This window comes from Marmota monax, unplaced genomic scaffold (assembly GCF_021218885.2).
Source record: "Marmota monax isolate L192 unplaced genomic scaffold, Marmota_monax_Labrador192_F-V1.1 WCK01_AAM20220418_F8-fsc00029, whole genome shotgun sequence".
NCBI lineage: Eukaryota > Metazoa > Chordata > Mammalia > Rodentia > Sciuridae > Marmota > Marmota monax.
This window is the reverse complement of record NW_026693024.1, coordinates 8,034,291-8,049,693: the sequence shown is the minus strand read 5'-3', so window position 1 is coordinate 8,049,693 and position 15,403 is coordinate 8,034,291. Positions and strand designations below refer to the sequence as shown.

Sequence of the window (15,403 nt, the reverse complement as noted above, 5' to 3'; positions counted from 1 at the left end):
TCATTCCTTCAAAAGTTCTGTGGATTCTTGAAGGAAGCAGAGTTTTTTAAAAGAGGCTTTAGCCAAGCCTCTAACTCAAACTTCCGGGTTAAATTATGTCTTGGAAACCATACCTGCCTACTCCCAAAAGCACCAAATCTAGAGGATGCTTTTCACGGGTGTGAACAAACAAAAACACATTCTTTTCTTTGCTGCTCTCATTTCCCCAACTTTCACTTCAATTAACTTTTTTCTCAGAACACACTTGTGCACAAGCACAGATATTAACTGGTGAAAAAAAAAAAAAGATCTAAAAAACACGGGAATGCACATCAGCCACACCATCTCCTTTCAAGACAGAAATACCTTGCAATTTCCAGCATCCCTATTCAACAGGCAAACTTTCTTTCCCTTGGCTTTTCAAGAGCTAAGCTTAAACCTAGACTCAAAAACAAGAACTAGGGCGAATTTTCTTCTGATGAAAAATCCTTAGACAGGTTTTTCAGCATACCAAAAAGTTCCATTTCTTTATTCACCCCTTTACTTTTCTCCACCACCACCACTACTTAGCATCCCCAAAAGAAGAAGAAGAAAAAAACCCTCCAAAGTGCCCCGAATATGTGCTGCTGCTGGCTCTGAAGCCGTGTAGAATTTCGTAATGGAATGTGAACTGCTCGTCCGGATCTGGGCTCACGTTCTATCTCCTAACCAGTAAGGAGCAAGGGAGGGCAAATCTGCTGAGCAAGGAGAAATACTTTCCTCCTCTTTTATAACCCATCACGGATGCACCGCGAATGAGGGACGCTAGCTGCTGCACGCAGCGCCTGTCAAGCGGCCCCGTAGCCAGTCGGGCCTGCGACCCGTGGGGTCCCCGCACCCCCAGACCCCCGCCCCGCCGGGACCCGGGCTCGGTCACCGCGCCCGACACTCACGCGCCGCGGGGGTGCGGGTCACATCCTCGAAGCGACCCTGGCCGGGTCCAGAAAACACGCCGCTTCCCAAGGAGGGGGCTGGCGACGGGAAGGACCTCCCCTGCTCCTTAGCAACCATTAAGGTCGCAGTTTCCTAAGAGACCGCGAGCGGGGAGGGGGCGCCGGGAACTGGGCTCGAGCGCGGGGGGTGGAGGACCAGGCCCCCTTGCCCCGCACCCCGCCCCGCCCGCCCGGGCCTCCCCCGCCCCCCCGCTGGGCGCTGCGGGCAGGGATGGGAGGAGGAAGCGAAGCCCCAGAACTTGCGAAAAATTGGTCCAGCCGGCGGCGGACAAAAGTTTCCGAGCGCGCTCCACAGCTGGGCGGCGGAGCGGGGCCGGGCGGCGGGCCCCGCCTCGGATGCTCCCGGCCTCCTTCCTGTGCTCGTGACGGCGCCGGGCCCGAGCCCCCCCGCCCCTCGATGCAGGCTCGATCCTCACCGAGGTCTCCCACGAAAACACGTACCCCGCCAACGGAAGAACAAGGGAACAATACGCGCCGCCACGGCCCGGTCCCCTCCTTCCCCGGTCCCCCGGGGCGGTGGTCGGCGGGACCCCCACCGCGAGCCGAGAACCCGCGAGGACGCGGGGTTGCCTGCGGCCCCCTCCCGGCCGGCGCCGTCCTCCCGGGAGGATCAAAGTCCGCAGAGCAGGGCGCGGCGGATGCTCCCACCGAGCAGCCCCGGTCTAGCACCCCGGCGCCAAGCACCCCGGGCAGGCACCCCCAAGCGGGCACCCCCGGCTACCTTGCGGCGGCGGCGGGCGGGCGGGCGCCGTCATCTCCGCGCTTCCCGGCCCGAGAGGGACTCGAAAGTATGTAGGAGAAAAGTTTCCCCTCCCACATGGGGGGGAGGATGTCGGGGGAGAGAGGGCGGAAGATGGAGAGCTGCGCTGGGAAGATGTTTCTGGCCGGCGGTGCGTGCACCATCCGAGTCCCCGCGGTGCTGGTTAAAAATAAACTAGGCGGCGCGGGTCGGGCCGGATTCCTGCGCTCGGACGGCTAATATGGATGCGCATCAGGTCCTGCTGGCGGGGCGCTGCGGCGACTCGCGCTGGGAGCTGGTTGGCAGAGCCGGCAGCTCGGGAAGGGGAAAGGAGCGGAGGAAGGGGAGGAGGGGGAGGAGGAGGAGGAGGAGCGGCCCGGCTCCGAGCCGGAGGGGAGAGGGCTGCCGGGCTCATCCCCGGCTGGCCCCACCGCCCCCAGCGCGTGCTGCGCGGCGTGGGGTGTGCGGGTGCTCCGCTCCGGGAGACGCCGAGTTTCAAAAGTACAACGCACTCTGCAGACTTCACCCTCCCCATCCCCAAAAAGTTCTTTAAAAGGTCGCTCCCGGCAGTGCCCCGGACATCTCGCTGCCACCCAAGGACCGCGAGCCGGAACCCGGGACGCGTACTTACGGCCCGGCAGGGCGCTCGGCTCCCAGGCATGATGCGGTGGGGACCGGTGGGCTTCGGGGAGAGAACGAAGAGAGATGCAAACTTGTTCCGGAAAAGGAATCAAAATGGCGTTTCTGGATGTGCAAAGTTCATCAACTCCGCAGTCACTTCCCCTCCTCCTCTTCTCCCTCAGGGAGGGAGGTGGGCGAGGAGCTGGCGACCCCAGCGCCCCAGCCGCCGTCCCGGCCCCCGCCTCGGCCCCCCGCCCCGCTTCCTCGCCCGCACGCTCGGAGACTCGCTCTCCCCCTCTCACCCTGATAAGTAGACACATCACGTGTTGCTCCTGCGAGTCTCCAGGGGACGTGTTACTGAGCGGCCGCGGCGGCGGCGGCGGCGGCTCGGGCGGGGGGGGGGGGAGGACCGCGGTACCCGCTCGTCCCTACCGCCGCCCCCGCCCCGATTTTAGCGGGGTGACCGCCTGGGCCATCCCGGGATGGATGGAGGTGGAGTCCCCACCCCACCCCCACCGCAGCCCCAGGTTTGCCCCACGCCCTCCGGAGGCGCCCGGGGCCAGGGGAGGGCCCGCCGCCCGAGGGGAAGGGTCTGGGCTGGCGCAGCTGATCGCTAGCCCACCCCGCCCGGCGCTCACCCGCGGCCACCTTCTCCAGCCACCGCGCCCCCTCCCCGCCAGCCTTCAGTGCCGGCGGCTCCCGGTCCCCGGGTTTCCATCACTTTACTTCATGGTTTGTTTCACTATTTTAACGGAGGAGAGGGAAAGGCGGCGACGCCCGGGGGCAGCGAGAGGGGCACCTCGGAGGCCGGGGAGGGTAACGTGGCGGAGGGGGAGCCCCACCGGCGCGGCGCCTCCTCCACGCGGTCCTCGCTCTGCATCCAGGTGGGGCGAGTAGAGGATGGGCAGGAGATTAAGGCACAGGCTCGTTTCCCCGCCCCCAGCTTCACGCGCTCGCGCTGCCCGGTCGGTCCTTCCAACCTGAGGCTGCGCCAGCGTTCGCTCTCCGTCTAACAAACGCAACGCGCCTCCACTCGGGTCACCTACCCTGCCCTACGCCCCGCAAAAGGATGCTTCAACGGAGGCTCCTGGTCGCCGATGGAGCCGGGGATGGCGGAGGCGCCTACCGCCACCGTGTCCCCACCCCGCCATGGAACGGCTGATGCTGTGTCATCCACGTCGCCCTCCAAGGCGTCAGGGAAGCCACATGCAATATCTCTTTCTCTCAGAGGGCTCCTGTTTCAACTCTGAAAAACAGGGGCCCTCCTCGGAGCCGCTCTCCATCCCTGCGGCTCCTGCCGCCACCTCGCACTTCGCCCGGGCTCTCTTGGCCCGAGTTATCAGAGAGCCCAGAGAAACCAGGCCTGGCTGTGCTTCCTCTATAACGCAGCTGACATGTTTCCAACTGGTGATACTCTTCCTACTGAGGCTCCCAAGGGGGCCAGTTCTCTCGGCCTTTGGACACATCTTCAGAAAGATCAAGATGATCCTGGTTGTTGAAAATAAACCCCCTTCCCCCGCCCCCCATAAAGATGAAAGAACACAGAACAGGACTGTAGAGTTATGCATTTGAGACTACTGAGGCAAGATGATGTTACACATGCAGAGAGCTGGCTACTCCTCCTTTAGTCTGACCTTTGACCCTGGCTCCACCCACCAGCTTCTCCAAGAACCCTTGAACGCCATACAAAGTTATTAGCCCCATTGTGGGTTTTAATTTGAGGCCTTCCTTCAGCCAAACTCTATAGTTTTCAAGGCTGCAGGCAGAAGTGTCTGCCTCAGGATAGACTCGTGGATGGGTCTTGACCAAAACAGAACTCTCTGGAACCAAAGAAAACCAGTTGGACCATTTACCCCTGGCTTGAGATAAGTAGGCTGAACTAGTGCCCAAGAGGGAACCGATTCAGCTGGCTGTTTCTCTGACTTCCAGTGATTAAAAATAAGTTTTCAGAACCTGTTAGGTTTCCCAGGGTCTACTGTTTACTGAGGAAAACTCTATTCAGAGAGATTTTAGCAGTTGCGTTTTTCTAAGCTTTATGCCCTCACCTCCCAACCCCCTGTTCCCAAGTGTTATTATCAAATGCTTTTTTTGAAGACTGGCTTGCCCTGGAGGAAATGGGCAGTGGGTCACCGTTCACACAGTCATCACAGAATTGGTGTCTCGTGCTTCCAATTTGTAACCTGTTCCAATGAGAGGGCAGAGGAAAGGCCAGGTGGGCAATTTTGCTTTATTTACTTGCCTGCTTCTGATTTTCCTGGTCTCCTCATTCAGTGATAGGTTTTGACTAGAAACAATATCAAAGGTGGAATTTTACTTTTTTTTGTAATTTAGTTTATTCTGCAAAATACATTCAAACCTCCAAAGCTACATGGATTTTTCATGACAAATCACCATCTCTATAATACCGGCAGCTAAGAAAAGAAAGTTGTTTTATTAAAAGTTACTTTTAAAAAATTGGATTCCAGTGATACTGGGTCCTGTGTTCCTCCTCCTCCTTTGTAGCTAATTAATAAACTTGGAAGTCAAGCCACCTGTTCAAAGGTTTATTTGTTCATATTTCATATAAACTACTTATCCAACAAATATTTACTGAATTATGCTATCAAAACCACAGTGACATGCCACTTCACATCTACTAAGATGGCTATCATCAAAAACAGAGACAATAAGTGTTGGCAAGGATAAGGCAAAATTGGAACCCTCATACCTCTGAGGTGGGAAAGTGAACGGGTCCAGCCTTTTGTGTGTAGGGCAGGGGCAGTGCTGGGGATTGAATCCAGCGATGCTCTAACACTGAGGTACATACCCAGTCCTTATTTATTTTGAGACAGGGTTTCATTAAGTTATTCAGGCTGGCCTTGAACTTGTGATTCTCCTGTCCAGGCTTCCTAGTAGCTAGGATTACAAGCATAGGCCACTGCACCTGGTAGGTGTAACCATGTAAAAAAAAATCACTTGGAAGATCTTTAAAATGTTAAACATAGAATTATTATATGACCCAGAAAGTCTACTCATAGATTCATAATGCTAGAAATTAAAATATATGTTCACAGGAAAATTTGTATACAGATGCTCATAGCATTATTATTATTATTATTATTATTATTATTATTATTATTATTATAGGGATTGAAGCCAGGGGTGCTTTACCACTCATTGAACAACATCCCCTGTCCTATTTATTTATTTATTTATTTATTTTTAGGCAGGCCCTTGCTAAATTGCTAAGACTGACCTTGAGCTTGTGATCTTCCTGCCACAACCTCTTGAATCTCTGGGATTACAAGCATGCACCACCAAACCTGGCAGGAGCATTATTCATAATAGCTAAAAAAATATTCAAGACCCATTTATTAGTGAAAGGGCCAAAAAATGTGGTGTATCCATACCCATTATTCAGCCACAAAAAGACATGAAGTACTGACACATGCAACAACATGGATGAACCTCAAAAACATTATGCCAAATGAAATGTCAGACCCCAGAGGACAAATAATACAATTCCATTTATATGAAATATCCAGAATAGGAGACCGAAAGTAAATAAACAATTACCTAGGGCCAAAGGTTTGGGGGAAATGGGGACAAACTGCTAACACAAATGGGGTTTCTTTTGAGGATGATAAAAATGTTCAAATACTGATCATGGTTATGATTACACAACTCTACATATACTTAAAAAAAAATCCCTCTATCTTCAAAGAGATAAAAGAAAGCTCCACAAAAGAGAAAGCAATGAAACTGAACATGGAAAATGCTAGAAATTTAGGAAATGGGGAGTAGGATTCAAAACATCAGATTGGCTGGGCATGGTGGTGCACGCCTTAAATCCCAGCAGCTCGGGAGGCCAAGGCAGGAAGATTGCAAGTTCAAAGCCAGCCTCAGCAACTTAGCGAGGCCTTAAGTAACTCAGTGAGACCCTGTCATAAAATAAAATATAAAAAGGGCTGGGGATGTGGCTCAGTGGTTGAGCGCCCCGGGATTCAATCTCTGGTACCAAAAAAACAAACAAACAAAAAACAATCAGGTCAATCGAAGCAACAAAATACATACATATACATGTGTGCATGCGTATGTATGTATGTATGTGCCTGCACACAGATTATACAAATAGCAGAAGCAATGGCAGGGTTATAATTATGTGTCCTGTCCTGAGATCAGTAAGGATTTTAGCATGGCTGGATTATCACATATACAGAATAGGGCTGGGGATGTAGTTCAGTGGTAGAATGCTTGCCTAGTATGTGCAAGGCCCTGGATTCCAGCAGCCAAAATAAAATACAACAAAATAAATAAACAGTGGTGGACAAGTGATGAGTCTAAAGTGAGGGCCCCACAACAAGGCATTCGAATATTGATCTCAGGCACCCAGAGAAGGAAGGATCAAGAACCACTTCAGAGATGGGCTGGGTTTGTGGCTCAGTGGTAGAGCACTTGCTTAGCAAGTGAGAGGCATTCGGTTCAATTCTCAGCACTGCATATAAATGAATAAAACATCGATAAACATCTAAGCAAATATTAAAAAAAAAAATACACGTCAGAGAAAGAATTGACAGAAAAGCAACTGGTAGACCAGAGATAGGGATGGGAAAGGGGAGGTGAGGAAGTCAGGGCTTGGAGGATTCCTAGCCAGCTGACCAAGAGAAGGCCAAAAAGGGGGAAATCAGAAGTGGGAGCCCTTCGAGGTGGAAGGTGACAGAGTAGGTGACATTGAGCCTTGAGGTAGAAATACATGGCTGTGCTGTAGAAACGGACCCCAAAGGAAAAGGACGTGCTGTTGGAGAGGGCTCCTTGGATGAGGTGACATGATCTGTTGAATTGCACAAGATGGGAAGGTGTCCCCCAGGCAGAGAGGAGTGGGCAGGGCGTGCCAGACAGAGGGGGCAGGGAGCAGCCAGCACAAGGGCACAGAGGCATAAAACAAGGTCAGTTTCCTGGACTGCAAATACCTCCCTCTGTGGTAGCAGCGGAGGGGGAGAAGGGGAGGCAGCAAGAGATGGGGCTGGAGCCATGGCCAGGGGGCCCGGATGGCTCTCAAGAACACCATACACCTTGAAGCCGACTTGGACTCCATCCAACAGTGAGGCAATGAAAGGGCTTATGGAGTTGAAGAGGGAAGACAGCCTCCCTTGTGGCACTGCGGAGAACAGTCTGGAAGATGACAAGATGAAACAGGAAGGCTCCTTAGAAATGAATACAGAGTTAGCTCCGAAAGGAAAGACTGGCAGGCTGCAGAGGTGGGGGCGGTGAGTGGATTTCCGACACAACTGGGCCAGAGAATCCACAGAACCTGACCAACTGAATATAGGAGAATGCGGAGGCCATTCCTACAGAGCATTCCAACAGGTGTGCCACCAAAAGACAGGAAGGCAGCGTTAGAGTGACAGATGGCAGTGCAGGGGTGAAGCACTGGGACATCTGGACAGAGGGACCTAAGGGAGGAGAAGGGAGAGATGGAATCCACTGGGCTGGGTCCCAGCTGACTCCATAGGGAGCCACTAGGGAGTTCAGAAGAGTGAGTCCCTAATCTGGGGCTAGGGCACTGGACAGATTCACCAGCAGCATGAATCTTGCGGAGGGAGAGCGATGTGTGTTAGATGACAGAATGCTGGGCTCAGGACAAGGCCCTGGAGAGGCAAGGGACAGAAAAAGCTGGCAACCCTGAGCCCAGGGAAGGGCCCCTGATCCTGTGGGTGAGCAAGAGGGAGTGACCAGGGTTTCCTTTCTTTTTTTTTTTTTTTCTCTAAAGGCTGCAGATCAGTCAAGGAGGTATAAGTGTAAGTTTCCAAAGCAAAAGGTTCACACAGTGAGAAATGGATGCAAGTAGCTAAAAAGGGGGGTGAGTGTGGAAAAAGTGGGTTCACGTGAGCATGGATGGCGAGAGCCAGGGAGCAAGGGGTTAAACAGCGCAGAGCAGAAGAGGAAGTGAAGGCAGTGTGCTCCGTGGAGAAGTCAAGTGAGAAAAGGAAGGGAGAGAAAGGAAAGTAACAACCACCATGATAATGATAATAGCAGCCAACAGTCACTGGACGCTCATCCCGCCCCAGGCACCGGGCCAAGGGCCTTCCACGTAAGATCTTGCTTCATCCTCTCCACCCTCCTGTCAGATAGGTGCCACCAGGGTGCCCACTTTACAATGGAGAAACTGAAGCACAGAGAGAACTACCCAGCATCCCACAGCTGGCGAGTGGGAGAGAGGAGATGAAGACCAGGCAGCTGACCCCGGTGGGGGGCACTTTTACTATTGCCCGCATCATTATTGATAGCCAGCTAAGAATTAATTAGTCATCTAATTTTTAAACAATGCCTACTTTCCAGGTGCAGTGACACACACTTGTAATCCCAGCAGCTCCGGAGGAGGCTGAGGTGGGAGGATTATGAGTTCAAAGCCAGCCTCAACAATTTAGGGAGAGCCCTAAGCAATTTAGCGAGACTCTGTCCCAAAATAAAATATAAAAACGGGCTGAGAGTGTGGCTCAGTGGTTAAGCACCCTTGGGTTCAATCCCTGGTAAAAAAAAAAAAAAAAAAAACTACTTGATTGTCTTGACTAATCTCAATAAAATGTCCCGGGTTGGAATTTTGCAGAAGGGCTACTATTATTGTCTGTGCAGTTATTTAGCAAGGATTTCATTGGAAAGATAAACGAACACACGTTTTTAAGTATTGCTAATTTGGTTTACAATCGTCTTGCCCTCACACTGTTTACAAGGTATGAACAGAATACTCTCCAAGTATTATGTTCCATATGTGCAGAATAAAGTGCTGAATATTTTGTGAATTTCAACATACCTAGCACAGTGAGGTTGAAGACAATGAGCTGGCAGAATCCACACTCTCATCAGTGGTTTTGAACCAGGCGCTTCTGATCCCCAGGGTATGTTTGGCAATGCCTGGGGACATTTTGGGCTGTCACAAGTTGGGGGAAAGGTACTCTTGGCATCTAGTGAGCGGAGGTCAGAAATGTTGCTTCACATACTACAATGCACAGGACAGCCCTCACAGTGAATTATGTGGTCCCAAATGTCAATAGTTCCAAGGTTGAAGAGCCCTGCTCAACAGTGATTTCAAAATTATCCCTAAGCGATCCCAGTCTGGGGAAGGGATTTTAGAATGGGTAAATCACCCAGGCCATTTCTTGTCAGCAGGAAACGAATGTAGATCCAGAGAGGGAGTGGATCCTGACACACCAAGCAGAGAAGGGCTTTGGAAGGAAGGGGCATAGAGTGTGTTCCCGGCTGTGGCAGAGGAGAAGAGGGAGGAGGGATCGGCCTTGGGAGGAAAAGAGGGATCTTTCTTATTCTAAGAAGGGAGAGAGGATAAAAAGAATAGGAGGAACCTACCGAGAAATACTAGTGGGAAAAAGGCAGGTTGTGGGAGCCAGTATCTGATGGCCTTGAACGTGTAAAGCACCAGTGCAGATCAGCAGGAGAGAGGCCCAGGCTGGGGGTGACGGGTGGTGGTCGGTGGGACGATCTCTTCTCTGCTTCCCTTCCATGCCTTGGAACCGCAGAGGAGAAGAGAATGAGGAAGGCTCCCAAAATTTAAATGTGCAAGCCAGACAAACAAGAGACGGAGTCCAGAAACCTCTGGGCCTCTGGACATGATAGGGGGCCGGGGTGAGCATGACCAGGTCCAAATGGCCAAGGAGGATGACAGGGGAAGGGAGCTGAGACGGTGGCCGGAGGGCCCAGGCAGGGGCCAGGGAAGGCAGAAGAGCTGAGCGTGGGGGACTCAGGCCGGAGCCCTCAGGGGAGAAGATGCTGATAAGGAATGCAAGGACCAAATCACTCCGCACAGGAGAGGGGGCAGATGTGAAGCAGGAACGGGACACGAGGACTCCATAGGGATGGTCCTGTTACTGAAGATGAGGAAGGGGATGGGCTCAGGGGGGAAAATGACAAAGTGGCTACTCAGGCTGTCACAAAGGCAATGTGTAGTGAAGTCAGAAGACACCAAGAGGCAGGTATCAACAGATGGTGCCAACCGCGGAGGGGGTGCTATGACCTCAGTTGTATCCCCCCAAATCTCTATGTTTAAGCGTGAACCCCTAGATCCTCAGAATGAGACTGTATTTAGAGACAGACCCTCAAAGTTCGAACGAAATCATTAGGGTGGGCCCTAACACAAACTGATGGGTGTCCTTATACAATGAAGAGATCAGGGCCAGGCGCGGTGGCACACACCTACAATCCCAGCAGCTCGGGAGGCTGAAGCAGGAGGATTGAAAGTTCAAAGCCAGACCCCGCAATTCAGAGAGGCCCTGAGCAATTCAGTGAGTTGTCTCTAAATAAAAGACAAACAAGGGCTGGGGATGGTGGCTTAGTGGTTCTGTGGCCCTGAGTTCAATCCTTGGTACCCACCCCACACACACCAAAAAAAAAAAAAAAAAAAATCAGGACACAGACACAGAGAGAAGACCTGTGAAGACACAGGAAGTAGATGGCCACCTACAAGCCAAGGAGGGGCCATTATGGTCCAGGTAATCCCGATTCATATGTTGATGTATTCAGAGGCAGGGCCTTTGGGAAGGAATTAGGAATAGTGGGTAGAGCCTCAGGGGTGGTATTGGTGTCTTTAAGAGAAGAGGAAGAGAGACCTCAACTAGCATACCTCCTGTCTGGCCCAGTGATGCCCCCTGCCATGTTAGGATGCATCAGGAAGGCCCTCACAGATACCAAGAAGGTCCCCCACTGGGCTCTTGAACCTCCAGAGCCACGAGCTAAATAGACCTTTTGATAAACTACCCACTCCGTGATACTGAGTTATAGCAACCGAAAACAGATTGAGAATCAGGAGGAACCAGCCCTGCCAACACCTTGATCTTGGGACTTCTGGCTCCCACAGCTGTGAAAAGCTCCGTTGAAGCTGTCCAACCTGAGGCATTTGTGATAGCAGTCCTAGCTAACGGACACAGGAAGGAGGGTGTTGGAGAGGAGGATGAGCCCTGATGTGGATGGGACAGGAGAAAACACACTCACAGGCTCCGCTTCCTGCGAACCGGGAGACCCAATCTTCTTGAGGAAAGACCTGGAAGGAAGTGCTGTCTCTAAAAACAACCCACATTGCAGTAGGGTGCTGACGGCAGGGGAAGTGCGGTAGAGAGGACCGAGTATCTGTCTCTCAGAGCGAGGGGTTTGGTTCCGCAGCCTCCATGGATGGAGGGACTCATCTTGGCTAATGGTTTCTCTATTCTGGACCAAGCACAGGAACTGAGCATTCTGCAGGCTCTTAAGCATATTTTGCAAAGTGTGCAGAGGTGGACCGGTCAGGGAGGATGGTGGGAATCAGCTGGAAGGGGTGGGGGGCATAGAGGAAGTGGCCAGAAGCAGGGTTTGCCAGAAGGAGGAAGGCTGGTGGTGAGATGGTATTTGGAATTTCAAAGTCTACTTAGTAATGTGGCCAATTAAATCCTGTCTGTGAGGCACCGTGGCTCTCACCTATAATCCCAGCTATTTGTGAGAATAGAGCATGAGGATCACAAGTTCAAGTCAAGTCCGGGCAACTTAGCGAGACCCTGCCTCAAAATAAAATAAAAAGGGTTGGGGATGTGGCTCAGTAGTAGTGCTTGCCTAATGTATGTGGAGCCCCGGGTTGGATCCCTGGTACCCTAAACAAACAAATCCAAACCTCTCTGCCTCAGACAAGCAGCACAGTGGTAGAGGGATGGGCTACTGAGAACACCTTAAGACAACCCAATACATTACACCCCAGCAACCCAGAAAACTTAAGGAATGCTTTACTTCTGACAGTTGAGGGGTTTTCCTTTATTATTTACTTATTTTGGGGGTGCTGAGGATTGAATCCAGGGATACTTTACCACTCAGCTATATCCCTAGCCCTTTTAATTTTTTTGAGACAGGGTCTTGCTTAAGTTGCTGAGGCTAGCCTCAAACATATGGTCCTCCTGCCTCAGCCTCCCCAGTCACTTGGATTAAAGGTATGAGTCATCACCTCTGGAAGAGTTTCCCTTTCAATGTTAACTATCTGGCCAGGTGCTGTAGTGCAGGCCTGTAATCCCAGCAACGGGGAAGAGACTGATGCAGGAGGATTGCAAGTCTGAGGCCAGCCTTAGCAACTTAGGGAGATCCTGTCTCAAAATTAAAAAAAAAAAATTAAAAGGGCTGGGGATGTAGCTGAGTGGCAAAGTGCCCCTGGATCCAATCCCCAGTACCTAAATAAATAAATAATAAAACAAAATGTTAACTATCTGAAGTGATGTTATTTTTTTCTAAAAAATACCTATTCTGGACTCATCATAAATTCCTAATACTATACAATTGTCATTCAATAAATTTTCTCCTTGTTTTTGTTTTGGCGTTAGGGATTGAACCCCGGGGCCTTGTGCATGCTAAGCGCATACCCTTCATTCCCCAGCCCAAAGCTAACTTTTTATGGACAGTTTTTACACTGGGCCACAGGTGGCCGCATCCTCAAGAAACCCTTCATCTTTGAGGTGGGCGAAGGCCGCCTGCCAGCATTCCCTGGGACTCCCCGGTGAGTTCCAACTGGAATGTGTTTGTCTGCTTTTGCTTTTCCTCTTCCCTCCCTATCTGGCTGACCCTTGTCACTTCTTTCTGAACTCCGTGTGCCTGCCAATAGCAACCTGCTCTTCCCCTTTGAATTGATCATTTCTAATCTGCTCGGTGGTTGGGAAACTGGATAACCTGCTTCTTCTAAATGTGTCAAAAGTAAGCAGGAGGATCAGCATCTCCTTTTGCTGCCCAGAAGCCCAACATGGCCTCCTTCCTGATTCCTGGCTGCATTTTATTTTATTTTTTCTTTTATTGTTTGCATCTCCGAGGACGTGCCAGTGCCTCAGACATGCTAGATAAGCGCTCTCAGCCCCAGCCCCCAGGTGGTTTTAGACCACTGGGTGTGAGTGTACTTCTGAACTACAAATGTTGTTGCAGTGTGATAAATATTCAGAACATCGGGGAGGGTTACACAGCTCTTCTAAGTCCATCTTCCCTCCAGAATGCAAGTTCATTGCCCATGAGAAGTTTTTAATTTGTCTTATTTCAGGGGACATGGAAAGTGCCAGTCATTCCTCCTGCCCTCAGACAAGATGACAGAAATTAAAAATGACTTCCCCCCCATTAGATGAGGATTCGTTCTTTACCCCAAGGACTTGAACTTATTCCGTGTTTCTTTGCAGGATGGAGCTCTTCATTCACAAACCAGGGTACAGATAAATAAACACTTGCTCAATAAGCAGCATGTATATCTTCATGTGTTCAGTTGAGCAAGACGCAGAACCAAAGTCAAATCCCCACAACTTTATTTAAGTAGCCCCCAAATGGTGTTTGTAAGCAGAGACTGCAGACAGAGCTTTACTATCATGATGGCTCTGTCTATACTGCCTGGCCATTGGTCACCTTGCTCACAGAACAGGAGCCCACATGCCCAGGTCAAAGGAGCACATGAATCTCACGCTATTAGGTCATCATGAAAAACCTCGCCTCTTCGCAAACACTGAAGATAATGTGGATGTGCTGCTGAGTTGAAGGCTGTCCCTCTCATTCTCAGAAATGAATAAAGTCACATCTAGAGCTTGCATGTCATTTCACATTGGAAAACAGGGATTTGGAATGACTACCGGATGCTCTGACTTCTATAAGGCAATGGCTGAGTGATTTCAGATATTGATCCTATGTCTATCTCAGTAAAAAAAAAAAAAATTGGGGGGGCGGGTACTGGGGATTGAACTCAGGGGCACTTGATCACTGAGCCACATCCCCAGCCCTATTTGGTATTTTATTTAGAGACAGGATCTCACTGAGTTGCTTGGGACTTTGCCATTGCTGAGGCTGGGTTTGAACTCACGATCCTCCTGTTTCAGCCTCCAGAGCCGCTGGGATTAGAGGCATGAGCCACTGCACCCAGCTTTCAGTGAAATATTTTAAAGTACGGAGAGTGACACACACACAAAAATAAAGTCTCCACATGACTGAATAAATTGGACATCCACTTATTCATTGAACCAGCCCCTTCCAGGCTTACACAGAACAGCACACAAAGCACAGGCTACAGATTGCTTATGTTTTAAACAATAAATGCCATGAACACTCTAAAAGCTACATAACTAGTTGCCTCTTCAGTGGGACCTTTTAAAAGAAAGCCAGTAGGCTGGGCGTGTAGCTCAGTTGGAAAGTGCTTACCTAGCACGTGAGAGGCCCTAGGCTCAATTCCCAGTCCTGCAAAATAAATAAGTAAATAAAGTAAAATAAAAATAAAAAAAAAAACTTAAAATAAAAGCCAGTGTATGACTCTGTTATGCGTTCAATTGTGTCCCCTGCCCCAGTCCCTGGGCCTAAATCCACATGTTGAAGTCCTAACCCCCAGTCTCCAAATGTGACTGTATCAAAGACAGGGCCTTTAAAGAGGTCATCTAGGAAAAGGGAGGACATACGCGAGTGAGCCTTAATCCAATGTGATTAGTGTCTTTGTAAGAAGAGATCAGGACACAAGCATGTACAGAGGGGAAATCCTGGAAAGATCAAGGTAGAAAACGTCCACCTACAGACAGAGGGGAGAGGCCTCAAGAAGTCAACCCTGCCCATACCCACGATGCAGACTTCTAGCATCCAAGACTGAAAAGGTAAGTTTCTGTTTTTAAGTCTTCCAACCTGTGGTCCTTTGTTATGGCAACCCACAGCTAATACAGCCTCCAAAGCATAAAGTTGACCTGCGCTAGAACCATTTCATGAGAACTCTAAGACTTGGGATGCAAGTGCCTCTGAGTAGACCCGAAAGAACGGAAGACCTTAAGGAAACAAGACAGTATCAGATAACATTATCACAAAATATATTTGTGAATAATCCCAAATGTATTGCCAATCGGAAGCAACTAGTTTAAAATCTGAACTCAGCCACTAAAATCTATTGCGCATCCATTCAACAAAAATGCTTTGCCCCATTAAAATGATCCCAGAGGAGAACACTTTGTTTCACTTACAAAAAGTCCCTGACATATTTTCAAATAAAAATAAGCCAGCTACAAATACATAATCTCATACTTATAAACAAACAAAAGTTATACTCACATATAAATATGAAAGATGGGACCAACAC

The 15,403-nt window shown here is 50.2% G+C and overlaps 1 protein-coding gene across 7 annotated transcripts in view; it reads right to left on the bottom strand.

The window, feature by feature from the left end:
• Positions 1 to 2,994, bottom strand: part of Rreb1 (ras responsive element binding protein 1) — a 131,581-nt gene extending 128,587 nt beyond the window's left edge. For 2 of the 7 annotated variants that reach the window (XM_046453546.1, XM_046453552.1), the window contains exon 1: positions 2,342 to 2,557. The gene's annotated coding sequence lies outside the window, so the exon portion shown is untranslated. Of the gene's footprint in view, positions 1 to 911; positions 1,048 to 1,692; positions 2,210 to 2,337; positions 2,558 to 2,633; positions 2,719 to 2,969 lie in introns of those variants that run through there. The other 5 variants (XM_058582385.1, XM_046453551.2, XM_046453549.1 and 2 more) reach the window with 5 other exon arrangements.
• Positions 2,995 to 15,403: the final 12,409 nt, after the last annotated feature.